This window comes from Gallinula chloropus (assembly GCF_964237585.1).
Source record: "Gallinula chloropus genome assembly, chromosome: 4".
NCBI lineage: Eukaryota > Metazoa > Chordata > Aves > Gruiformes > Rallidae > Gallinula > Gallinula chloropus.
Genome location: NC_140088.1, coordinates 75,895,483 through 75,923,428, shown reverse-complemented (window position 1 = coordinate 75,923,428; position 27,946 = coordinate 75,895,483). Strand labels below are relative to the sequence as shown.

General features: G+C 42.4%; 1 protein-coding gene across 13 annotated transcripts in view; it reads left to right on the top strand.

The window, feature by feature from the left end:
- ADGRL3 (adhesion G protein-coupled receptor L3) overlaps positions 1–27,946 on the top strand; it is a gene marked incomplete at both ends in the record, with an annotated part of 318,582 nt that overhangs the window by 71,378 nt on the left and 219,258 nt on the right. The window lies entirely within an intron of this gene.

Below are 27,946 nucleotides of genomic sequence, written 5' to 3'. Positions count from 1 at the left end.
CAGTTTTATGCATATATACTGCTATTTTTATTACTGTAGTGTGTGGATCAAGTGATGTCCTATTGTGATAGGTTCTATGTATACGTAATTCCCCACCTGGAGACCTTAAAACATCAGTAGTTTGGTTTGGGGTTTTTGGTGAGCGATCATGTCATGCAGTAGTATCATCTCCAAAGGAGATGATTGTGCTGCAAGTGGCTCATCCTTAAGTGCTATCCTACCCAGAAAGAGAAGGAAATAATTAAGATGACATGAATTATGTAAACCAGACTTGAATAAAGAGTGACAGAAGGGCTGGCTTTGACAGCTGGATGTTAAATGAAATTTGTTTCTGTTGTTATAGATGCATAGACTGTTTTTAAATGTATAATTTATTTAGATTTATTTAAGGGGTAGAGGAAAGAAACAAGAAATCCCTGATGCGGAGAATTGAAATAATGAGTTGTTACACATACATAAATAGTCATTACAAAATATTTTATTGGTCTCTTTTTGCTGTATTTACAAGGGCATTTTAAGACTCCTCACGCCTGCGTTTTACATGCACGCAAATACACGCTGCATTTTGCCCAGCAATCCTTATTGCGTGCTTAATTGAGTTAATAGCAGAAAGATGCGAATACTCCTGACTGCTCCAGCTTGGCTCTGGGGAGAGAATGAATTTTTCATATTTTCCAAAAGAGAATTTATCCTGAATAACTGTATCTCTGTCTGCGCTTGAAGGGAAGGCGTCCTGCTCTACGCCACAAGAGCTTTAACTATGATGTTGAAACATTTACAAAGTGCCTTGATTACATGACAATGGTGGGAGGAAACACCAGTTGGGGAAAAGGGTCATTTCCAAGGAAAACCTTCAGGTTGTTGGCTGGGGTAGAGTTGATCCTCTGGTTGAGATCCTAGAGTGCTTTGTCAATGTGTCCAGCAATACTGCAGACAAAGGAATTATACAGCGAGGGGAGGAATGATTTCTTCTGGGTTTGTTAGATTGTCACATCAGAACTCCTCTGTTTTTGCTCATGCCTTTTTCGCTTATACTATATGCAAATACGTGCTATCATCATTAATTTTAATCGTTATAAATTACTCATTTACAGACATCAGAATATTTGGCAGCCCATACTGATTTTATGGAGATTAAACTAGAGTGGTGCTTAGGACACGGTAGTGGTAAAGCAGGCAATTGTGCTAAAATTTGGCTTCAGGGCAAATTCTTGCCCAGTCTCCTCTCTGATCTTTGCTGTCACTGACCTAGTAGGTTTCACAAAATGTAATATTACATGTGGTGTTCTCTGTTCTCTTTGGCATTCTAATATTGTGTTAGAGCTCTTAGGCACCCTTGGGGCAAGTGTCAGAGGTTTCTGTTCTCCTAACCACCTGCCTTGCCAGCACTGTGCTTTTGCTTTGTCTCAGTGCAAATACCTTCTGGTGTTTTTAAGGTTTATATATTGGTTTGATGTAGAGAGCGGTCTCTTCTTCTGCCTTTACTTTCCTGTGAGTAGCTTGGAATGAATTGATGTCACTGATCCATATGCTTCTGCTGATCCTTTTTGTTACAGATGTAATTGATCCCTTTGATTGCTGCTGACAGCAAGATTGTCTGATTGTATAGCTGGGTGATTGCTTAATTGCCTCTATGACATCCATAGTAATATGGTCAGGAATTTGTGACTTTGGTCATGAAAATCATAAAATGTGTGGTTTACTCGCAGGTATTTTGTGGCACTTAGGGAGAACTCAAAACTGAGCCTCTTCTTTCCTGCTTTTTGTATATAGTCTCAAAGTTGCCTCCGAAGTTGCTCTTACACAGTAAAATGGAGTTAGTTTGCACTTTGGTAGGCTAACAGGCAGAAATGGTGAGGAATAGTGGTGAAAGTTCTGATCCCTTCCCCAATGCAGAAATGCTGCTGGGAAGTTCACCAGAGGAAAGAGGGCAGCTTCCCATACCCTCCACCCCTCATCCTGAATCCACCCAGAACCTTGCAGTGTGTGAGGATTGTTGGAATAATTCCCATTCTCTGTTGTCCTAAAATAAAAGCACATACCTATTCAGGCCAAGAATGAAGTTGCAATAATGGTATTTCAATGTTGTCATAGAATCATGGAGTGGTTAGGGTTGGATGGGACCTTAAAGATCAGCTAGTTACACACACACACACACACCCCGCCATGTTGTGTACATCTGCCACCTGTATTGGTGATAGTCAAATGAGAATTTCAGGAGGGCAGGGGGAGCAGAGTTCCATGGCCAGAGCCTCTGCCATTCCTGCAATTTTGTCTCTCGTGATTTCTCAGTGTTGGGGTTCAGCCCCAGCTGGCAGCTGAGCACCACGCGGCTGCTCACTCAACCTTCCACCTTCATGGCAGCATGGGGAGGAGAATGGGCAGAAAGGCAAACCTTGTGGGTTGGGATAAGGACAGTTTACTGGGACAGCACAGGGAGAGGGAAATTACAACAGGACTTATAACAAAATATGCAAAACTGGTGATACAGAATAGTTTCTCACTGAACTGTGCAGCTCAGACTGGACAGCTCAGACCTGTAACAAAACCAGACCGTCCCCAAGCTGCACATCCCGGAGTCATCTCTCCCCTCCCTGACTAGTCCCCTTTTAAACTAAGCATGAAGCCATATGGTATGGCATACCCCCGTTTGTTAGTTTGGGTCATGAATGTGTTCAATCCCAACTTCTGGTGAAATTTTATCCTAGCCAAACCCAGGACACTGCAACAAACTGAATAAAATACTTTACCTCAGTTGAGGTGTGAAGTAGATTCTGTTTTCTGAAACAAGAAACAGTGACACTCAAAAAGTCTTTCCTGTGATGAAAAAGTTGATTACCTGTTTGTGTGTTTAGATCTGCACTTAGATACAGAGGATTGATTGACATGCAAATGCAGTGAGAAAATAATCTTTTAATCATTCTTTGCCTGATTATGTAATTCTTTGATGAAGACTGTTCTTTCAGCTTGTCAAGAGAGAAATGCCACCTTGAGATCACAGCCCTGGGGGCAATTCCCATGGGGCTCGAGGGAGAATAGTGTTTTCGTGCAGAGACTGTTTGCTGTGATTTTGTCCACCAGTGCCCTTTCTCCACATGTAAATGTGTGCATTCAGGACATGTGTGGATCCTTCCCATGCCAGACCTGATGACTCTGTAGTAGGTAATCACAAGGTGGGGCATCAATGGCATTGACAATAGCTGCTCAGAAGTGGCACATTGCAAGGGGAACCTTTCTCAGATTGTTGGCTGCATCAGGGCAGCATGAGAGTTTTGGCATCTTCACTGAAGGAGGATTACTGAGACCAAATCGTATGGGAAACCTGGGTGTGACAGGAATCTGCCACATCTTGTGTGAAGTTGTAATTTGCCCTTTTTCTCTGTAATTTAAAGTCACCAGGGTTTTGACCGTATGGAATAGCAAGTGATGAACAAAGTAGAGCAATTCCTCCTCTGCAAGCCATTTTAATGTGTGCTTTGGATCAATAGAAGGAATGAAACGCTTGTCAACACAAAAATTCAGGGAAGAATGTGTTGGGGAGACTGTCATACTGTAGATACTAGAGGAACATATTTGTCTCTTGTCTCTCTGGAAGCCAAAAGATGGTGTTGTTCAACTAACATAAGAGTAAAACAAAAAAAAAGTACTATCAGATCCCATTCAGATTATTAAAGGTGCCTTTTCTGTGCTGAATCAATGTTTAGGCGAGAGTCCCCTGTACAGCTGTTTGCAACTATTACTCCAAATAACCTCCTGTTTTTGTTCAGTTTTCTACTTACAGGTTGCTTGATTTAGAAATGGGTGCTATATATTAATTGTAGCATTAATTTATACAGGACAGGTTATTTGTGAATAGTAAGTAAAATTCTATTTCCGAGAAATATTAGAAAACTCAGTGTTTGTGACATTCTTGTGGATTAAAATACATGGCTACATCAATAGATGCCAAAAAGCATATTGGCTGATCTGTAAAGCTCACTTGGTATGCTTTCCACCACCAGTAAAAAGGTGGTGGAAAAAAGGTGGCAGTGTCTCTATTAGTAGAGTCTTAATTTTAATTAAACATTGTGTTACATAGTTTAATGAAGATCTTTCTGCTCGTAAAGATTTGCATCCATACCAACGCTTTTGCTTGACAAGTATTTTTGCCTCTTAGAGACATTTCAATTGGAAAAGCCTCCCAAGATGAAGGCACCTTTGAGGAGGACAAGATGTGCGAGAAAGCCTGGTGAATGACTGGGTCATCTTGTACAGTTCAGTTGTGTGTGTTTGGGTATTTTTTGTGGGTCTTTTTTGGAGGGTGTGGGGGAGAGAAGGGGGAGAGTGTTGATAGTATTATGTGCTACAGCAAACTAATTTTGGAAAATGGCAAGAGAGCAAGGTATGCAGCAGGCACAACCTGGAGGCAGACAAATTTGGTCAGTATTAAATGGGACAGTAGGCATGGAAGTCTGATTGTTGTAAGCAATTTTATATTTTGGAAAGGAGCTTGGACAGAGGATCTAAGGAAGAAAAGGGGGAAGGAAATCTTCTGAGTGATGGTAGAAGAGCTCACTGATATGGATGCAAACCTTGATGTGGAACATCAAGCATCTAAGTGATACTCTGTGTCCTCTGGGGCATGGAAGCAAACGGAGGCTGTCTCTTACTTCCATCACATTCCAAATTAGATTGTGCCCATGGGGCAGATATAATTCAATTATCTTCGAGAACCTCAGCGTCGCCAAGACACTGGAGTGGCTTCACAAGCATCCCTATGACTTCACTGTGCATTCGTTATCCCAGCCTGCTCTTCTGTCATGCCTCCCGCTTTCCAGTTGATAAGAGCCTCTGCCTTTCCATTTGGTCGATTAAATGCTGTAAATTCTGCAACGAGGGGCAAAGCATTAAATTTCTCAAGCGCGCCTGTGTGTCTTATCGTGGAGCCACTTCCATGTTGTTAACAGTATTTGATTCATACTGAAGGAAAATTGATGACCTGAATCCTCCTCACATAAGAGCTTCATTGTTAACATCTCTTGTTCTCAGTCACCCCCTTTTTTTTTTATGCCTTCCTATTCAATTTATCAAGCCTGCTTTTGGCAATCAAAGGCTAGAAAATCGTTTTCATTCTTCAGGAGGATATTCGGTGTCATTTCATCAAGATGCGGAGCTCCTAATTCCCTGAAGGAAACCTAAAGAAGCAGGGGCTATAGCTTAGCACCATCTCCCAAGTCACGTTAATGGAGGATTGCAGCCAAGGTGACAACAAACCGTTCCCAGTGAAAGAAAGCTCCCTCACATGCTCAAGGAGCTGTGGGTAAAATAACCTTTCTCATCGCATCAGTGTTCAGTGCTGAAATGCACAGAGTCAGCTCTGGTGCACGGCAAACTGCTCGGGGAGGAGGCTTTGAAATGCCTGACTTCCAAGCCATGGAAGGATTGTGTGTAGATTTGAAAGAATAAGGAATATCAAGGGACTTGATAGATGAAAGGAAAAAGGCAATTAAAACTGGTCAGACAGCATCAACCTGAGTTCAAATAACCTCCTACTTTATAGAGAGCAGAATTTCAGATGGATTTTTGAAGGCTGAGTTGGCTAGCTCAGTGTGGGCAGGCTGCTCTCATCACTAGCATGAACTGTGTTTTGTTCATGCTTGTAAGATTCTAACTTCTTGCTACTGCTTAATACAACTAGTACTGGTCCCCTGTTTACGTAGACCTGATATTGGGCTGAGCAGATATAGAAGAATACAGGAGTAATTACAGATGCAGTTAACTGTGGAATGAACCCACACTTAAAATTGTGTGCTTAAGGCTTGTGTGATGTTGTTTTTTAAATGAAACTGAATGGGTGAATAATCCAACTCAAAACAACTTTTTTTTTCTGTGTGCTGCCAGCGATGATATATGTGACTCTCCAGTGTTTTGAGGGATCTGGCATTTACTGTTTGTACAATCTCCACTCTAGACAAAGAACGATAGCATAGTTTTCATCTCTGTTTTGACAAGTGAAAGGGGGAAGGCTTGTCATTTTGGAAAGTAGGTTTGTTGGGAAATAGCAGTGAGACTGATTGTTTTGCTGCCTGCCAAACCCTTTAAAGATGGGCTGGTTCACCTAACAGCTCCAAAAAAGGTCTGGGAGTTTGGTCCAGGAAACACAACGATCATCATATATAACCTGGTGCTGGGTATTTCAGATTTACATGAGCAAGATGCACACAATTGCTATTTATTGAAAAGAGGACTGAGGGGAAAAAAAAATCATAAAAACTTAATTGAAAGCAGCTGTCTGCAGGTCACCATTTCAGTTTCAGTGCAACTGGTAGGTCTGCCTGCTGTATGGCAACTGTAGCGCAGAGCAGAAAGGGGTAGGATGGTTAGCGGTGCCAACAGTTATGCCAGGAGAAGAGTGGGGGAGTAAGAAAGAACAAGGAGGGAAAAAAAAAAAGTACTACTTCCATATCTAATTTGAATATATTAATTTGTCCCTTCCTTGGCTGATGAAACCTGACAACTTTTTCACTCTGTGGAAGCTGTTGTCTTTGTAACCAGCAGTCAAGATTTGTCTCTCCAGTTGTTTCTGTCATTGTCAGTCCCTGTCACTGCAGCTCTCCTGGAAAAGCGGGAGGAACCCTTTGTAATCAATTATCGGTCACCCTGTATGAGTCACTCTGGTTTTGTCCTTCTCCTCTCTTTTTCCCCCTCTTTACTGCCCCAGGTAGTTCAACCCCTAACCAGGAATCCTTGGACACTGATCACCTTCAATCTATCCAGCCATTCCATCCAATAGGTCGCATAGTCAAATAGCTTGAAAGTGTACAGCATGAAAATCATTGGGAAATGGTCAAAAATTACATTTTAGGGTTTGCCAGCTGGGATTCTTCTGTACAGTCCATGTGGGTTTCCCGTGGTGGTTTACTTTTCTTTCTTGTTAGCCAGTTTTGGCTTATGCAAAAGTATTACCGAGACACCAATAGCATTAAAGTTGGGGAGGGTGATAGAAGATCCTGGGTATTCTTCCAGATGCACTCCATACTTTTCATTTCTGTAATGTTTGAAATTAATTCAACTAACGTTGAAGCTTTTTCAGTTAGTCCTTTCACGTTTTTTTTTTGTTTTCTGAGGGTTATAACAGGTAGCATATGCTTTCTCCATTGAGGTTTCTTTGCTCTTGTTAGGGTTTTGAGATATTTCTTGCTAATTGTTGGTTAAATTGCCATGGAGGTCTCTGCAGAATATCCCAGGATCCAGGCTTTGATCCAGCCCACGCTGCTGGCTTGATTTAGTCCCCCCACATAGCTAATTTATTTCTTACTTACTGTTTTCAAGATATCAGAGCTAATTACTGGGAATTCTGGGGAGAGGGGTGGTTTTGGTGTGCACTGGAGAGCACTTAAAATGGAATTGAGAAAAAAATCTCCCTAGTTTCTTGCTCCATGTGCAATATCACCGCTATTACAGGTCTCTTACTTTGAAGTATCGTTGCAAACTTAAAGTCAGAACTCAACCGTTCCCAACTTTCTGTGCATGTTTGCCATGTGTTGTATATACATAGATCTTTTTCTCTGATGTAGGTCATAAAGCCGAACTGTCAGGTATGTTTTTGTTATGAAAGAGTCACTTATTGTAGCAATGAATTGTCTTCACTGAATTAATTTTCAGCCCAATGGGGTTTTCAATGAAAATTTACAGACAGTATAGTTCAGGCAGGCAGCCAACGCAGAAGGGATTTCTGTTTGTATTTCTTTATTTCAGTGCCAAAGGAGGATTAGCTTGTGCTGAAAGGGGTAGAGAGGTGAGCTGGAAATGCTTGACCTGGTCTTTACTAGACATTTGCTCCTTATTTTCTTTTGAGGATTCTGCAAATCCTTCTTCACGCGTGTGGGCAAGAACAGGTTAAAATCCATGTAGACCTGCCAAAGCTTTACAAATCTCTTTACTAGCTTTATTAAACCAAGCTAAAAGAAACTCCCTGTATCCCCCCCATTCCTTTTATTCCCTGCCACCCCCACCCCCACAGGGTTTTGGGGTTTTCTTTCCAGCCCACACATGTGTAATTGCCTGCTTGATACGGGAGGCACATTTTGTAGTTCATTAGCTTGCCTTTCCAGCTCCAGCTTGTCAGTACCCCCGACTCTGCAGTGTGTTCAGAGCTTTGTTGGGTTGCTTGTGACCATGTTTGGGTGAGTGCTGCAAATTTTCTGTAACATATCTGGTAATTTACTTGAATGTAGCATGAGCTGGAAGATGGGAACAAGCCTTTGATCTCTGACATTGTGATATCAGCAGGGGAGAAAATAAAAAACACTTCAGAGTCAAGATGTGTTAAATTAGTTGGAAAGTAAATTGACGGAGAGTTGGCAACAAATACATGCTATAAAATCACTAACCCTTTGAGTAAAGTATGGGCATTTTCCAGCAGTGGAAAGTAGTTTGCCCTAAAGCTTTTGTCTAAGAAAACTGGCTAGTAATACCAAGAGCAAAAGCTTAACATTTCTGTTCTATATCCAAGAACTTCTTTGGCGATACCACAACATTATCTTAAGTAAATGAAAGTTGATAATATGGCAAGAAGCTCTTCACATCTTATTTGGAATGCTTAACTATTTATTTAAGTCTGTATGTTCTATTAATAGCCTATTAGGCTGCCACTTGTGCCAAAAAAAAAATCAGTCCCCTCTTTTTGTTAGTGAGTTTTGCTTCCTAATTCCCTTCCCTGATCTGCAGAGTAAATCTCATGTAGTTCATTTAACAGCCAAAATATTGCAGACTGTCAATGCTGTCAGAGGGACAAACACAGTAAGGTTTTTTAAATCTCCTCAGTATTTTGATGATAATATGCAAAGTATAATCAACAAGCTACACTGGTCCAAAAATATCTGCCCCTTCCAAACCCAACAAAAACCTGAGTGTTTTCATCATCCTCACTATGGAGCTGCTTCGTACTCTGGAGGAGTGCATGCACTGCTGATGTATTACTTGGCCTGTAATATATGTAAGTTAATTTCTATATGCAGGGGCTTTTATTAAAGTTTCTGAAGTAGCTATTTAACAAGTGTGCAGTTAAAACCTTTTGAATCACTTCCTAGAAGCCTTCCTAGAATCCCTTTCCACAAGTCAGCTCTCTGGGCAGAGATGCCACGTGGTCTAAACTTGTGTGCAGATTTGTTCTGCAAAAATCTGACAGTGTCTTTTCAGGAGCAGTGGTGGGATGGGTGAATCCTGAATGCACTGCGACAAGGGAATGTGGAACAGAATGGTATCGCTTAAATTTAGGCCAGGAAGCCAAAGCACATAAAGCAGCAGCTCAGAATTAAGGCTGATAACTGGGCAGAAAGGAGAGCAGCCAGGGGTGGGAGGCAGAAGGAAGCTCAGGAGTTAAACTGCTTAATCAAATTGTTGCCCCACAGAGGACTGTTATGTGCATGCCACGCAAATGTGTGGCAGCAGTTTGTGTGCACGGTTGCTCCTCAGTCTGCATGTGTTTATAAGTGGGGTGGTTTTTTTTCCGAGGATCCCTCTCTTTTTAATAAGATCCAACTCAATTATTGAACTGTGGACTTCCTTCCTTAAGGAAGGATTTCCCAGTAGTCTGACTGGAACACAAATACCTGAGTAATTTAAACAGGTGGCCATTTGCAGCATAATTACTGTGGTTGTTGATGATAAATAACAGGCTCAGCTAGCAAACTCCAAGAATATCTAATTTGTTTGCCTGCCTGCAATGGATTGTCTTCTGTGCAGAATACAGATGACCCTCCTATCACAAGCCATAAGAAGGAAATTATTTCTATTCATCCACCCTAGTCCTGGAACTGCTTGCATGCTATTTGCAGGACCAGGGCCATCATTTGCTTCTGTGGGCAAGTCTTGCCACCTGCTTTAAGGATATCCCTGTTATGCAGAGAGGAGAGAAACCCAGGAACAGCTTACTGAAGTTTTCAGTGATAGTGATTTTATTTTCACCTTTAGCAAACTGGAACTGGCTGGTTTTATTCCTTAATCTTTAGCTGATGAAGGCATGTGCTGTTTGACCATTTTGATTTCTAGAAGCGTATTTTTTCACATTGACAATTTAAAAAAGAGAGAAAATTGTGCTCAAAAATGTCAGGAGAATGTCCTTTCTTTTTACATAGCTTTCTTAACTTAAATCTATGTCACACTTTTAAGGGGATTAATGCATAATGTTTAAACATCTCAGTTTGGCAGTGCTACTCAGTTAGCAGGCAGCATAGGTTCTTCATAAGGAAAACATGATTCAAATACATCTTTTTTTTTTTTTTCTTTTCAGCTATTTCATGAAAAAGCTTATGTCAGAACACTGAAATAATGATTCATAATCGGTACTCTTTACTTCTAAATACTTCCTCCCTTTCCCGTACTCCTGAGCCATATGGTGAAGAAATTATGAAATATTATCGTAATGAAGAAATAGTATGTTAAAGAAAACATCACCACCTTGCTGGTAATTTGAAGTTAGAGCATGCATCTTGTCCCACTTACAAATTCTGTATTTTTGGCTCATTTCTATGGTTTGCTGACCAACAAAAAATGTGCAGAATTGAGTAGTGGGAAATGCATTCATATAAATTTTCTTTTTAAATACTGAAGCTATGAAGTTTGGATTTTAGTTCAGAGTTTTTCATATTAAACCCTCATTTAAGCTATGGCAGACCATGGGGAAAAAAACTATAATACTAGTTTTCACTGTTAAATACTAAGTTCTTGTATCACATCATAATACAAATCTGAGTAAGCATACACTTCTATGAATTTGAGACCAGTGCTTCAAATATCTGCAATTTCCCTTATTTTTATTAAACTCCATTAATTTTAAAATACACATTTTTTTTTCTTTTTTTAGATTATGCATCTGAACACTTAGTCAAAAAATGTAATAAAGGACTTTTCCTTGCTTCGTATTCTTGACACTATTACAGTTTATGATACCGTCGCTACTACACACTTGTGCAGCATTGTACAGCTTTGGTTGTAGGTGACAAGTTGACAGAGGGAGAGAGGAATTTGGTTACAACTGAATTTTTTAAGTATGCCAGCCAAAAAAGAGGAGAGGGAATTCAGTTGACCATTATTATTTTTGCTTTTCAGGGAAGGAGGTTTTTCTTTGATCTTTGAAAGCTTATCTCCCAGTAGATTCTTGTGGCTGCCTTCTGGGGAACTTGGAGTTGTAAACCTTTTGTCTGCTTAGAGATGTCCTAAAAAAATCCATAAAGCAAAGCTATGGCAATAAAATAATACAGCTTAGCATGCAAAAGCTGAGCATTTTTGTTAAACCCGCATACATCACAGAAAATGTCTTGCAGAAAATTTAATCTAAACATTTTTAGACAGTTAAATTGCAAGCATTCGTTGATATGGCATTTGGTATCTGCCCATGCCAGTAGTCTCTTGTATTAGTGAAAATAGCCTTTAACTTGAAACTTGGAGGTGTTACTTCACATTTGTTAGGAAACTGTTGTATTGTGTTCGTTAGAGCTGCTGAACACTGAGGAATGTTGGGCTGGACTTGCCAATGCATTTGGTAACCCCACTCAAATTGCCAGTACAGTGCAAGAGATGAGTGTGTATTTGTTGAACATCTCTGATGTATTTTGTGTTACTTGACTAAATTCCTGTTGGCTGAGAACTCTGTATTTGAATTCACCTTGTAGTTTGAGCCTGGTCTTTTTCTGCTGCTTGTTGCTCTCCTAGCAGCTTTTCCTCATCATCAAAGACTTCTAAGTCAAGAACACTAATGATCTGCCATCCCTTGTGGTTGCAAAACTTTATAGATAGTTGTCTCATTATTAATTCTAGACCCTTGTTGGTTTAGGTTTTTTCCCACCTGAAGAACATGATATTCTGTACTTACTTTGGTAATAACGATGCCACTGTCCCATATGCCTCCATAGTTTAACAGTCGTCTTTCCTGCGTCATTTACGTATCACTGACCACACACTCATTTTTAATAGTTTACAGAGCAAATCCATGTTCTGTGTCCTTTGATGAAGCTGCTTTTGGTCATAGCCAAGCAAGCTGCTGTTACAGGCTGCCAGAACATGAACTACTTCTGTTGGACATGTTTTGTAATGGCATGAGAGTTTTGGCATGCTATGTTGTAGAGGCTGATTTCAGTCAGTGCTGTCTAAACACACTAGATTTCCCATCAATTACACTGCTAAATCTTTGACAGACTCTGCCAGTCTTTGGCTAAATGACTCCCAGTTCTTCATTTTGACAGCCAAAGGAGAACAGGGAATTGAAAACTGCTTTGCACGGAGTGTCCAATGTGGGTAACATTTTAAAGTTTCCTTAGCTGATCTTTTCCACAATTAAGAAATATGTGGTAAGTTTTGGTTGTGGTACAGTCTCTTCAGGTGCTTTGCATCAGAAGTCTCCTAGTATTGTGTGCTCTGTGGAAGTGAGCATCTACGTGTACATGACTTACCTCGTTGCCTGCACCTTAAACCCAAAATTTTCTGAAATTACTGGACCCTTTGTGCATGTTCTGTGCAGATTCACCCGTGCCTGTACAGCGTGTATCACCAAGATTTCTGGCTGTACAGTAGCTTCAGCTGGGCTACCAGATGTCCAGACATCCCTGCATTCAACGTTTTAGGTGTACAGGTAGTCCTCCATCATCCACACAGAATTTCTAGGAAAGCTGGGTGAAATGTAAGTCTTATATTGTGCTGTAATTCTACTTCTAGTCATGCTCAGAAACCTCTCTTCTTTCATTAGTTGGGTGACATCTTCTTGGATATGCTAAACATGTATGTTAGAAGTGTGTGTGTATATTTTTAGACATGTGTTTGGAAAAATTTGTATACGTGTGCCTAAAGGTTAAGCCAAGTTGTGCTTGAAACTAGGAATTTAGTATTAGCATATAGTGAATATTGCAGAATTAAATTCTGTTATTAGGAATGTGATTTTATACAGATGCAAGTAACATCTGAACACAGTGTTTGAAACCTTGTCACTATTACAATCATTGGCTGTCTGCCTATAGGTAATGGTATTTCAATAAACATACACCACGAAGATGATTAGGGGGCTGGAGCACCTCTGCTATGAAGACAGGCTGAGACAATTGGGCTTGTTCAGACTGGAGAAGAGCAGGCTCCAGGGTGACGTTACTGCAGCCTTCCAGTACCTGAAGGGTCCTACAGGAAATCTGGAGAGGGACTGTTTGCAAGGGCATGCAGTGATAGGACAAGGGGTAATGGCTTTAAGCTGAATGAGGGGAGATGTAGATATTAAAGAAAAAAAATTTTACTGTGAGGGTGGTGAGGCACTTGAAGAAGCTCCCCAGAAAAATTGTGTATGCCCCCTCCTCAGAAGTGTTCAAGACCAGTCTGTTTGGCCCTTTGAGCAGCCTGGTGTAGTGGAAGGTGTCCCTGCCCATGGCAGGGGGGTTGAAATTAGATGATCTTTGAGGTCCCTTCCAACCCAAACCAGTCTGTGATTCTATGGTTCTATGAAAATAACCCAGATTTATTTTATTAAGGCTGTTCTTTATTAGTCCTTCAAAATAAACATTATTTTCATTGGCTTACTGCAGAGTTAAGTGACCATTGAAGAGAGGAGTCAGAACTCATTTAACATACTAGTTCATTGCAGCTTTCAGGGCTGCTGTTACTTGCTTTTATGTGAACACAACAAAGTAGGCAAATTAATGGAACTGGAGTTGTTTTGAAATGATTATGCCAAGTGGAAAGAGATGGTTTATATTTTAGACTTGCCTGAACAGCAGTTTTTATGAATGGAAACCTAGACTCAGGTCTAACAAAGCATGCCTTAATGCAGGCTTGTGGTTGGGGACATTCCTTTACATTTTGCAGCCCCCTGTGCCATTGAGACATGGCTGCAAAAAGTACGCCGCTAAATCAACTTTCATTACAAAATGAAAAGTGAAGAAAGTCTCATGCCTCTCTCCTAGCTATTTCTGTCAGCCTTTGAGACCCCCTCACTGTTGTTTTGCTAAACCACCCCCTTTTGAGGCTGGCCGAGAGGTAAGGACAGGCAGCTTGCCCTTGTCCCTGCGCTACTGTAGGGCAATCTCTCCAGGACATGCCATCAGGACTCCTGAGACCCTTTGTAGCTCTTGGAAGTCTGGGCTGAAGTTTGAGAGTGTGCTCCCTTCTGTAAATTAGTAAATTGTTATTGCTTTGTTTTCAACACCTGAGTAGCTCCAAGATGCTTTTTTGGGAGGGATTTTCAGCATCTCCCCACCATGTCCATCCCTTTTAAAGAACTGTTTCTTTGTGTTTACGTCGGGTTAAGGAATTTGTCTTGTGTTGGACAGTCTCTTACAGCAAGGGAATTCTGTTTTAATCCCTTAACTATCGTTGAACAGGGAATGAGTTGTTCTTTCAAGTTGATGCAGGGAAGTATTACTGATGATAAAAGGCTAGATTGTTTAAAAACAGCTGAGAAAAGCTTGCTTTTTCCACCTTTTCTTATCCATGATGGATTTAGGAGGAGCTGACACTCCCTCTTTGGGCATGGGGGGGGTCTTCATTGTGGCTGCCCTGTGAGGGGCAAGGAAAAGGAGAGAGAGAAGAGGGGAGACTGCTGCTAGCATCCTTTTTGGAGCCTTGTTAATGGCTCAATCGAAGGGCAGAATCCTGTGATGTACAAAGAGGTTAATTAATGATCTGCACACACAGAGCTGTGGCACTAAAATAGGATTTTCTGCTCTTCATTGTCCACAGTACCTTTTTTTTTCCCAATTATAAGAAGGATGGCAGTTCTCACTTGCTTCCTGCAAACTTCGATCATGCTATTAATACAGCTTCCTAAAGTATGTGCGACAGCAACCACAGGCAGTAATTTAGCAACACAGGCACATGCTTGTGAAAACACTGAGCAGCACCACAAGCACAGTTTGTAATGGTAAAGAGCTACAGGATGAACCTGAACACACAGTGTGTTTTCAAATCCACATCTCCAGTCTTCAAGTCAGACTTAAGTTAGCAGATCCTGGTCACTGGGAAAGTTTTGGCAAGAGAGATTTTCACAGATATGTGGGGATACTAAAGGAAATTGATTTTTAATGTGGCTTCAAAATGGATTAAAGTCACTTAAAGGACTGTTAACAGTTACCTCTGGCCATCTAGCACCAAGCCTGTGGTGGCCAGAAATGAGTTCTCATACCCTCCTGGTTGCTGATCAGCAGAGGAATAAAAGATTAAATGGAAATTACAATCCATCTGGAAAGGATTTGTTATCACCCAGGATGGACTGCAGTCAACAAAGGATTTTATTAATTCAATTAATAAAATCTTTTCTCTCTTCCATGCTGGAGAAAAGATTAGATAAGGTCACTGAAAACTAAGGTGTCAGTGATGGGATTAGAGAGGCTCCTACCATTTTTCAGTTATTTGCTTTGAACTGAACAGCATTTTAGCTTTCAGTTGGGGCACTAGTCTTTCCCCCCAGCCTTAGTTTCAGGCTGTGCTTGTAGACTTTTTTCCTACCAGAGCTGGCCTGTGACCTAATTTGGACCATGTAGAAGCCCCTTTTTGTAGATTCTGTTTATGCCACTGTGGTTGGGTGTTTGCCTCCATGTGCCCTTGCCAGCTGCTTCCTCAGAATCCAAGAACTGCTCCTCCCACAGTCCAGTCTGCCTCTCCCACCTGCTAAACGCCCATGGCTTGGACCTGGTTGGCTGCAGTCACATGAATCTTGCCAGCAGAATAAGACCCACTTACTGGTTTGTTGTTTTTGGTTTTTTTTTTAAGCCAAGATTTTTGCTTTCCTTTTATTTTGAACTAGCTCCTTATCAGCAGGCACACACCAACCTTTCTGGGAGTTGCATTAAGTAGGGTTTAGGTGAAAGCTTTATTAGTTCCATCTGTAATTAAGTGATTTGTTCCAAACTCATAAATCTCTTCTCTCTCTTTCTTTTGCCACTGACTAGCTCATCCTTTCAGCTTCATATCAGGAACTTCAGTCCCTGGTCCCTTTCTAGGTCAGGTTTCCTTCATTGTCTCCCTTCTTGCACCTTGTAGATTTGTTGGGTCGTTTCCTGGGTTTATTTTGCTTGTGGGTTTGGTTTTAGCAATTAAAAAACCAAAAACAACAAACCAACCACAGTCCTTGTGTTCCTCCTCCTAGCAGCCTCCATTTTCACAGTCTCTTTGCGAAGAAACTGGGTTGTCTTTGTCTCTTTGCCGAGCATCTTCCTGTCAAGTCAAAGCTCCTGATTTTTGTCTGGCTCCTGACCCTCGCAGAATTTTGGCTCTGTTAGTTGCTTGTGGGTACATTAGCTGGGTCTTCCTTCTTCTCTCAGTTCCTTTCCTTTATGCATCTCACATGTCCCCCATCAATCACATTGTGCCAGTGTCAGAGGCTGGCAGGAGAAGTTGGCACCTCCTGCTTCCCCCCCCTCCTCCTGGGGATTCCACTCTTGGACCATTCCTTTGTCCTTGCCGGAAGGGCTTGTGGCTTCTTTTTGTGAGCTTTGTGCTGTGCAGAGCTGGCCCACTCCCTCTCACACCTCGTTCTACCCTTGGTGCATCGTCCTGCCCGGCAGCTGAGATGTTCCTTCCCTGCTAACTGCATTGAGCCGTGCTTAGGTAGTCTTCAGCCTCTGCTTCCCATTCTCTTCTGTTTTTTATTCCCTGACTCATATTTCCTGCTGTAGTTCTCCATGACATCTCTCCTGTGCCCTCACTTATGAATGTTATTCTGATTCAGATATGATTGGAAAAAATACACTTAAGCTTTGGGGGAAATTTGGATCCCCCAAGAGAAGACCTCTGTTATAAGAAAAAAGGGTGTTAGTGGGAGTGGGTGTTAGTGCTGGTGGGAGTGGGAAGGTTAAAATGACTTCAGAAATCTCTGCCAGCTCTCTAGTATTGGGCACAGTGGTGACAATCAAAGACCTCTGTTGCCTTTTTGATGATCAAAAAAAACATTTAACTCTCTACCTGCCTAGGACTGTGGAAGTGCTTCATCCATTGAAGAGTCCTGGCATTTCCACTGCCTTCCCATACCTTTATCCCACCCCTTCTGCAATCCTTAGCCAAGCGTGAGTTATGCATAAGGATATTATCCAAACGGGGCTGAGGCTTAGGTGAGCTCTCATGGCTTTGTGTGCTATTTTTGTACATTGCTGTTCCGAGATGAGAAAAAGGGAGTTAGGCTTATATAGGAATTCAAAGACATATGTCTGTCTGCTCACAAAGTGTCTTTAGGATCATTTGAGATATGCTGCAAGCCCACCATCTCGTAAGCCAGTGTTAATGTGCTCTTCTTGCCCTGCTATCCATGAATCACTGTAGTAAGCAGTCCCCAGGTTTATTTGCTTTTCACTCGGTCAGGGCCTGCACCCTGTGTGCGGCAGCCTTGACTCTGAAGCAGCCTGACAGCGCTATCTGTAGCTAATTAGAAATCTGCTCTTACTGCCAGGTTTTCCTTTCAGAATGTTAATTAATTTTCCAAACCTCTGTTATTTGGAGGAATGGGACCACAGTGGCAAGATAAGGACAATCTGGCTTCTTTTCCAGCTCTGTTACACTTCTGGATTCCCATCCTCCTGCGTGCTGATAAGCCCAGCGATAGCAGGGGTGGGGATGTGAGCCAGCCCTGGGAGAAGATGCTCCTGCCTGTATCCTCTCCATTTGATATTCTGCATGTGTGTGTCCCCAGCCTTTATTTTGCATTCTCTTGCAGTATCTAATTGATTCTTTGTGAAGCCTCTCTGCTCTGTTTCTTTGTGTGTAAAAATGTCAGGGCTGTTCGGCATCGTTGCTCTGTGGTGCGAGTCCTTGGGGTCAGGAGACTGGCTGTGGATTCACATCCTTTCTCTCTCTCAGTACCCAAACTCCCCCAGGGCAGTCTGTGACTCCTTCTGCACACACAGCCAGGCTGCTCCATGGTGTTTTGTCCTGTGCACTTGGAACCATGAGCTGGAGAAGGAAATGCCCAGAGCCTCTGTAAATTCTGCAGCATGTCGTGTTGTTTCTCTCCTTCCACCTGCAAAATAGAGATAACTACTCTTAACCCATCTGTATCAGAAGTGTTGAGAGATTTAATTAGCTGCTGTCAACAGGGCTTTGAAGGTGTAAAGTATATCTGAAATATTTTAAAAGGTATTACGAAGATTAGCCTTGCTGAATTTAGCTCTCTTTCCTGTACAATTACCATGCAGATCTCTACACAGAATGTGTGCAGATAGGAAATAGTTAAGGGTTCTTGTTTGTCCTTAGAAAAAGCATCCCATTAAAACAAAACAACACATCAAAGTGAATTAAGTCCTTTGGAAATAATCTTTCTTACTGTATGTGGTTTTAGGACCAGCTGAACCTTCTGAAAAGCCAGAGCAGGGAGCGAGAGAGGGAGAGGGGGTGAGAGAAAGACACTTATTTATGTGAAGTCTGTCCCTCTGTTCGACTTTGTACAGCCAGAAACTGAAAGAAAGGCTTCCCTAGTGTGTCCAAGTTTCTGGTGAATGGCTCCTTTGGGTGCGGAAGTGAGCGCCGCGGATCCTTTCAGCCGAAAGGAACAGTTAATGAGTGTTTCTCTGTTCTGCGCTGCTGGAATGAGACACATCCCTCTTTCTAGGTCACTAAGTTAATCAAGTCAAGGATTTCTGTCCATTGTCCTTCTTATCAGTCACAGCTGCATTTGCATTAGGAAGCTTTCTGTTTCTTTAAGCCTCATTCATGTACTGATTAAATCCCTTTCCAAGTGTGCAGAAGCAAATGTCTAATGTATTATATAGCCATCTCCTAACCCAACTAAAAACAACGTGCAGTAGAATATGGTTAAAAGCAGATGAAAGGAAAAAATCATTGCTTTGATTTATCTGATCCTCGATGATAAAACATAGGGCAGAATGGGTGGAAGCTTATGTTTCTTGTGTGTGATATTTTTACTTGATGCTAGGTAGCATCGCTGTCAGTGTGTATCCGAACAGTCTGAGGTGGGGAGTGAAATTGCTCTTCTTGAACGTTTGAGTAAACATTGCTGTAGCATCTCATAATAAACAGCAGTAGCCATTGCGAAGTATTAGATAATAAATTGGACCTGGCAGCACATTTCCAATTCTCAAGGATGACTGAAGGATAAACTTGAGACAAAATGCAAAGATGCTTGCCATTGTAACAGAACAGTTGTAGCGCTCGCTTTTTAAAAGGTAACAGTATGCCTGTGGTAATGGTTTGGTTTCCCTAGTGATTCATAGCCTTGATGTTTGTAGGTAGAAGCTAAAATGTCCATCCTGTTGATTATGAATACAGTTTTGGTCAAAATAATAAGGATTTCCTTATCCTCTTGAGACTGCAGCAGCACACCCACATCACACCTCGTTGCTTTGTGTTTTTTTCCTCTGGATCTCCTGAGTCACTGGGAGATGTCAACCTTAATCTTCTGCCAGCACAGTTCTTTTAAGCGTGGGAAAAATGTCCTTGGTTATTGTCTTACCTCTCCTGTGGCCACTTGTCCATTTTCCAAACTTTCTTTGACAACTAGGGACACTTGTTTTTTTTTCTTTAGCATCATCTAGGGTTCCCTGCTTTTAGCTACTGTACTTTTACCCTTCCTCATAGATTATCCTGCAGGTTCCATTACAGAGGGGCCCTCTTAAACAGTGAGCAGTCCCCTGAAATGTGGACATCCTCCCTCAGCGTGGCAAGGATCTTTTGCGGCATAGGAAGGAGTTCCTTTTGCTCCCCTTTTCTTTCACTGCTCTCAGACAAATATTCTGTTTCTGTCAGCAGAATTTAAGGGCTGTGTTGTGATCACATGGCATCCCTCGAAAAGTAGCCAAATGAAGGTAGGCAATGCCAACAGGCAGCAGCAGAAACAGGGTAGAGCTCAAGTGTGGCTATCACAATACCAACATAAGCAAAGTCTGAATGGCAATGGTTGTCCCAGTGGCTGTGGGATGTGCTGGTACTTCTGCAGCTGCAGAGGGCAAGGCCTTCTTGGGAAGGAGAAAATCACCCCATAAAACTTCTCATTTCAAAATGAGGGTGAGATAAATGCACAGTGGTATGCAAACTGGTCATCTTAAAAGGCATTACAAGCTGAAATCTTTTTCCCTTCTCATGAGCCTGCTTCTTGCAAAAGATTCAGGTTGTCCCTTGCTGAGTAGTTCCTCTGAGGGTGCAGCACAATCAATGTCTTGTGTGAGCTTGTTTTTGTATTTTAGTGTCCGCAAATCTTCTTAGTCAATTCTCTGAAATGCTGTAAGTGTCCGGAAATAAGAACCAAGGAAGGGCTTTGGCTTCCCAGTGAGGCACCAAAGGTCAGTGGCTCTGCAGTAACTCTCAAAAATATACATACATGTATTCTGAGGGACCACACTCACATCAATTTGAGGTAGCTTGTGAGCTGGTGGCAGAGGTCTGCATCGCTTGGCATTTGCTGAGAGTACTCTCAGCTTCTGGAGATCAACTATATACTAAGTTAAAAGAAGTGAAGAGAAAGAAGCAGCTGTTGGAGTTACCTGGAGTCCCGTTATTCTGTGCTGCCGGCAATTCTGCTATTGCAGTGATGACGTAGAACAATTTTGAATCAACACAAGATCAAACATTTGTAAAACATCCAGAATACTGATGTTTTGTTGAAATAAATGATTCTGTTGAATTAGAATATTTTACTTTTCTAAAGTACGTAATCAATTTTAATAAGGACACGGGAAATCTATTTTAAACTGGATTTTTTTTTTTTCCTAAGAGGCATGTTCCCACACAACATTTTTATTCGATAGTTCATCACTTTCCAAGGGAAAATAATCCCTCAAAAATATTTGGCTGTGGCAAGTATTTGGATTCAACTGTGTTGGTATGAAACAACATGGTTTTTATTCCTGTGGATGCGTGTGAGTGTCTGAAGAAATGTGGAGACCGGAACAGTGCAGAGTTCGGCAGGAATAACTGCATTCACTGGGAGCAGTGGTAGCTCCAGAGGATCTTTATTGACTGAGACCTGCTAAGGATCTGGCTCGCTAAATATGCAAGATAAAACTATCTCAAAACTCCAGCATACTTAGGAGCTGATGACAGATGAGCTACAGATTATTTGAGTGGTTTAATTATTCTTATCATTTGTCCACCTTAGCCTGTGGTTTCTAGAACTGCACTTTGATTAAAATTGTTGGATTAAACAGATGAGTTGACAAGACAAATGTTCCTCACAGCCCTCTGAAGCATGGCACAAAATTACAAACTTTACCTGCTTCAGTTTTCATTCCTGCTTTCTCTCCCACCCACAGACAAGTGGATTTAGGTTGAATCAAAAGGGCCTTAAACATCTTTTGGGGCAGTATCTCTTACACAAGAAAGTGTAGCAGCTATAATTGTAAGAGGAAGACAATGTAGTTTCTTAGTAGCCTTTGCAGAAGGCTGTTGTAATTTTTTAATTGGTAAAATAGTTACAGACAATTTAACTCCCTGTTTTAACATCAATAGCAAAAAAAAACCCCAAAAACCAACAAGCAAGTGGACGCCTTGACAAATACAGAGGCTCAGTCTCTGCATTGTTGATGATGTTCAGGCTGCATCTGAACAAAGGTGTCCCTTTGCATTGCTGTAATCAGGATTTGCCTGAAATGGAGGGCAGTACAGGAAAAGGCAGGCAGCATGTGAGAGAGGATTTGGAGTGGATGGAGAGGGAAACTCCAGCTTTGTGCCCTTGTAAATTGTGCTGTGAAGTAATGCGGAGGGTTAGTCTTAAGAGCAGATGTTTAAGGGTATATTGGCACCAGAGGAATCAAAAGCTGAATGGGCTTTTCCTGACATGAGGGGGAGGCCTTTGAAAACAACACTGGATACCAATCTTCAGGCTTCTCTGTGTTGGACCATTTTGCCAACACAGTTAACAGCATAGGAAGAAGTTGTGCCATGCCACTCGGACTCATAATTTGAGCATGGATCTGTTAACAAGTAACCTGTTTGCCAGGGTAACCACCTTTGCAGAGGATGAGGAAAGTTCTTTCAGCAAAAGCCTGTTCTTACCAGCTTCATGATGTTGTTGACTTGGTTTAGATTGGATATGGCTATGCCAAAAAGACACCTTTATGAAGCAGGCATTATTTTTATTAAATGCAAATACTAAATCAGATTCATCATCAAAATTAACATATGTTTTCTGACTTTGCTTCCTGTGCAGACCTTTGGCAGAGGCTGGTTTCTCCAGACAAGGTCCTCTCTTTTGGATGGTACATGGCTCCTTGGTGCTTCCCTGATTTCAGAACATCCTTTTAAACATCAAGGCTATTGTAGAACTTCAGGCTAGCAGGTCAGGGGTTGTATTTCAAAATGAGGGGGAGCTTTGGTCCACCAGTGGGGTCTCTCATTGGACTGATGTGGTAAAAATAATCTTCCTTGCTTGAAAGAGGTAGTGAGAAATCTGGTCAGATTTGATCGGTGTACAGCTATAATACAGTAACATAGTGATGTCAGACCACCAGTGCTGCTGTGTGCCATATGGCCTATTATTTACTTTTTCTTTGTAAAATTTAGGGGTGAAGGTTCACCAAGCAGGAGCAAAGAGCTTTCATTTTTGCTGTGAGTGCTTGTCTGCTATTTCACTTGATGTAACAAGTTCCAGGTGAACACACAAAATTACTTTCACTCCCATGGTTTTGTTTTTTAGATGCAGCCAGGTTTTAACACCTACATCATCACAAAAAAGTGCTGACCATTTATCACATCTGTGAGTGTCCCCTTTAAAAGGGAATAAAAACCTAAAGCAGCCCATGACCAAGGTTTTTTGTCACTGGGCATCCTGGTATTCCTTAGCACAAAGGTAATTGCAGGGGCAAAACCACAGTGGGTTTGATTCACTGCAGTATTCGTCTGTTGGGGGACTGCCAAAATCAATACTGCTATTCCAGTGGACAGACAGAGCCTTGCCAGGGTGAATTTCTTTCTTTGGAAACCAGGTAGGCATGGATTTACTCACCTAGTCGGTAGTCCTCTTAATTTTACTCATGTGAGTAACTGTTCTTGACAGGGGCGTAATAGAGTCTGCACTTGTGGCCTGGAGAAGTTTATTATGCTTTTTCTGTAGAGCTATCTGCCTTCTAATTCCCACCCCACCCCCTCCCATTTCCAATGGAAACTGCCTTGTTTGTCACAGGTCATCCCCCACTGCAGCTCACCAGGGAAATGGCAATAATACAGCTACTTGGGTATGGATGTTGGGCTTTTCTCTCTCTGCTGTTTTGTCACAGGACTGTTGTTGCTACTTCGCTTTGTTTGAAGGCAGTGGTTAAAAGGGCAGGATGGGTAGAGCCACAGCTGCATGAGATGTAAATGTACCTTGGCTCTGTAGATGTTAATAGGATTCTGAGAGGTGTGGGAATGCTTCAAAGTGGAGCAAAAGGAAAGTGGGGAGGAAGGGAGGAGCAGAGAAGTCAGGAGAGGGCAAGGTCAAAACTACAGTAGCAGCCCCTGGCAGCTTTTGGCAGCCTCATCAAAAGCAGAGCACTGAACAGATCTTGAAAATATTATCCCTAGATAGTAGAAGATGCTGAAAGTTGCTGGAGCAACAGCAGCATGTGAGCTTCCTTGTTGCCATTTCCATTTCACTTTTGCTGATTAAGATACCTTTATTTTCTCCTGTGTGAATGGGAGTGTGGTGGGTTGACCCTGGCTGGAGGCCAGATGTCCACCAAAGCTGTTCCATCACTCTCCTCCTCAACTGGACAGGGGAAGGAAGATATAATAAAAGGCTTACAGGGCAAGATCATTCAGCAATTACTGTCATGGGCAAAGCAGACTCAACTTGGGAAAAAAAAAAAAAAATCTAATTTATTACCTAGTCAAAACAGTGTAGAATAATGAGAAATAAAACCAAATCAGGCTTAATCTCACTATTAAAATCTCTACCTACTACTCAGGAGCATCACAGGGGGGTGGGGAATGGTTGTTGAGGTCAGTTCATCACAAATTGTCTCAGCCACTCCTTCCTCATCACGGGGAGGACTCGCAGTCTCCTACTACTACTGTGTGGGGTCTTTCTTCCAGGAGACAGTCCTTCATTAACTTCTCCAACGTGAGTCCTTCCCACAGGCTGCAGTTCTTCACAAACTGCCCCAGTGTAGGTCCCTTCCACAGGGTGCAGACATTTAGGAACAAACTGCTCCAGCATAGGTCCCAACAAGGTCACAAGTCCTGCCAGCCAAACCTGCTCTGGCATGGGCTTCTCTCTCCACAGGCTGCAGGTCCAGCCAGGAGCTTGCTCCACCATGGTCTTCCCAGTGGGTCATAGCCTCCTTCAGGTGCCTCAACCTGATCCAGTGTGGGGTCTTCCATGGGCTGCAGGTGGGATCTCTGCTCTGGTGCCAGAAGCACCTTCTTCCCCCTCCTTCTTCATTGACCTTGGTGTCTGCAGTTTTTCACATCTTCTCACTCCTTTCTCTGGTGGCAAAAAGCTGCTTCTATGTTAATTTCCTGCTTAAATATGTTATCCCAGAGGTGCTACCACTGTGCTTATTGGCTTGACATTGGCCAATGGTGGGTCCATCTTGGAGCCAGCTGGTATTGGCTCTGGTCAGACCCAGGAGAATCTTCTAGTAGCTTCTCACAGAGGTGCCCTCTGCAGCCCCTTGTTCTACCAAAACCTTGCCACACAAACACAATACAGGGAGTTACTCATGAACTGTAGCGACGCCGTGGGGATCTCTGAGCTGTATTCTCAAAGCCTTTACTTTACTGGTACTAAATCATCTTTGCAAATAAACACATCCAAGAAGAGAATGAGATGAGGCTGGGTGTGATTTGTTAGAGACGCCGAGGAAAAAGTCTCAAGATGTGTCTGTCTCCATCTCAGAGTTGAGAACAGATCTCCTCAAAGTTAATGCAATTTAATCAGCTGATATTCAAGGAGGAGGGACAGGTCTTTGCTTTGGCAGGTCCTGTAACGGACACAACCGTGGTTGTGTATCCGTGCTCTAGCTGAGTTACAAATGGTCTGCGTAAGCTGCAAGGGCCGCCCACCAAGCGCTCTGTGCACCAAGTGGGGCACATGGAGGCTGCAGTTTTGAGCACTTGAGTGGAAGGGGAGAGAAGAAAAATGGTAACATAGGTGGAAATGGTGGCCCCAGAGTCTTGGGTTGGATTTATTCCCTCTTTCATCCCTAGCATCATTTGGAGTGAACTGAAGTTCTGATTTTAAATTTGTGTAATTTCTCCTGCTTGGAGACATGTGTTGGTGTTTTAATGTGACTTATTTCGGTTTTATTGTAAGTCAATTAGGAGCAGGTAGAAACTAAACTGATTCTGTCACTCTTAACCAGGGGTTTGTATCAGTTTAACTAAATTAGTTTAATTAAATCAAATACTACTGAATTCCTTAGTCTCCCCAAAAGGTACCTGTGCCTGTGCAGATGTGTACGCAGAACATGTGTGTGTGCCAAATGTGTGTGCCACCACGTGCCAGCGAGCAACTGTCTAAATTCCAACCTGAGCACCTATCTGGGCTTGCACAGGCTGCTCATTATGCCGACATTGCGTCGCAGGGAGAGATGTGAATCCCCCTATAAATTCCACTCGCTGCTTTGGCGGCTCTGCTGACAGACTAGTCAACAATTTCTATGCAGAGTGCGATTTTCTAGTTTAGGAATGGAGCCACTTAGATTAGAACTCAGCGTTTTAGTGAGAAATGTCTAAAACGTTTACATAACCTATTTACATATGAATACAAACATTACGGGCTTTATATTAACAGCCCTTGTTGTGGCTCATTACTATGCATAGAAAAAGACATCAGCATTTCTAGTAGCATCTACAAAATTATAAATATGTGATAGAGTAATTACTGATTTGGAAATCCAAATTATATTAAAATGATTGTAGCATCTGTGTCTCCAAAAACCTCTCCATTTGTCAATTCTAATCTTTTATTGCTCAGGCAATAAACACGAGTCTGATGTCTGTTTACACAGTTCGTTTTGAATGCCCCTCTCCCCCCACCCCTCCCACCCCCCCCCCCCCCAAAATTTAAAAAGAAAGTGGAGGAAGGAGAGGTTTGATATCAAGGTATCTGAAATTGGTCCCCGGTTGTTTCTCTCTCCTTTTCTTTATCCTACACCCTCAAAAATACCGGAAGTGTTGGTAGCTCTAGCAGATTTAGCTGAAGCAACCAGGAGTTGCCGAGAAGATGATGCTGGAGCTGACGAGATTTTTGCCCTTGTGGTAAAAGTTGCCAATGAAGTTCCTTCCAAGAGACATGGGGATCGGTTTGAGATTTATCCTATTGACAGGCTTGAGAGATGGGCACATGCAAACCATGTGAAGTTCAAGGTCAAGTGCAAAGTTTTGTACATGGGTCTTCTCCCAAGCACAACTACAGGCTGGGTGCAGAATGGATTGAGAGCATCCCTGAGGACATGGACTTGGGAGTGTTGATTGATGAGCCAGCATGTGCACTTGCAGCCCAGAAACCCAACTGTATCCTGGGCTGCATCAAAAGCAGTGTGACCAGCAGGTCAGGGGAGGTGACTCAGCCCTTTTACTCTGAGCTGGTGAGATGTCTCCTACAGTACTGTGTCAAGCTCTGAAGAACCCAGTACAAGAGGGACGTTGAGGTGTTGGAGTGAGTCCAGAGGAGGGCCACAAAGATGATCAGAGGGCTGGAGCACCTCTGTTATGAAGACAGGCTGAGAGACTTGCACTCATTCAGCCTGCAGAAGAGAAGGCTCCAGGGTGATGTTACCGCAGCCCTCCAGTACTTAATGGGGACATACAGGAAGGCTGGGGAGGACAAGGGGTAATGAATTTAAGATGAAGGAGAGGAGACTTAGATTACATATAAGGAAGAAATTTGTCACTGTCAGGGTGGTAAGGCCCTGGCACAGGCTGCCCAGAGAAGATGTGGAAGCCCCATCCCTGTAAGTGTTCAAGACCAGGTTAGATGGGCAACCTGGTGTAGTGGAGGTTGTCCCTAACTCCATGATGGGAGGGTTGGAACTAGATAATCTTTGAGAATCCCTTCAAATCCAAACCAGTCTGTGATTCTTTTCTCTTTTTTACTGCAGACTTGCTTAACTCAAATGGTTGTGAAGCTCCTGTAAGCCCAGGAAGCATTTGGTATGCTCCTGTGGCATGAGTGAATGAAACTCAAGCTTCACTGGTGACTGCGATGCAAAGTAGAAACCGGGGACAGGTTCTGATACCCTTCATCACAATGGTGCTTTACTTCCAGAGCAGACAGTGTGGGTCTCAGCAGGTTTGGGTAGCGGATTTCACACATCAGTAAACAGTAATAAAAGTGTTATGTTTTTTGGGTTGGTTTTTGGGTGTTTTTTTTTTTTTTTTTTTGTCCGTAGATCTCTCCTTGCAGGGAGATCAGCATAATGCTTCCCATTTTGCAGAAGAGATTCCCCCCTTCCCCTCAAAGTCACTCTGCCTTGCAGCAGAAATCACAGAGGAGGCCCCTTTGCCTCTCCCTCTCTGGTCTTCTGGCTAATAAAAGACACTGCCCAAGGGAATTTATTCATGGCTTACTCAACTGTAGTTATTTGTTGCAGCATCTGCTTTCAGGTTTTTCAGTCCTAGACTGAAATTCCAGTCAGGGGAAGTCAATGGGAGTCAATTTACCTGGAAATAATGTGCTTGCATAATACAGTGGATGCTGATGTCACAGGTGTTCTGATGAGCTGAGCAGGGACTGGCCTTTGCGAATGGGTCTGTGTTTTACCTTGCTTAATGATGGGGAGCAAACACTGCTTCTGAAGTGGTACATTTTCTCTGGCATGCATAACACAATTTTAGCTGAGCTGTCCATGATACTCCCTTGGCTTTAATTATGGCACCACCTCTAGCTTTCTTCTCTCTTTTCACCTCCTGCTTACACCATACAGGAACTGAAAAGCCCGTGTGCGCATAGTAACAGTTCTGTGAGATGAAATGCTGCTCTATAAGTAAAGCATTCATCACGCCTGCAAGGGAGGGTTGAATAAAATCCCACATAGTTTTACTGCTTGAGCAGTGAAAGATCAGAAAT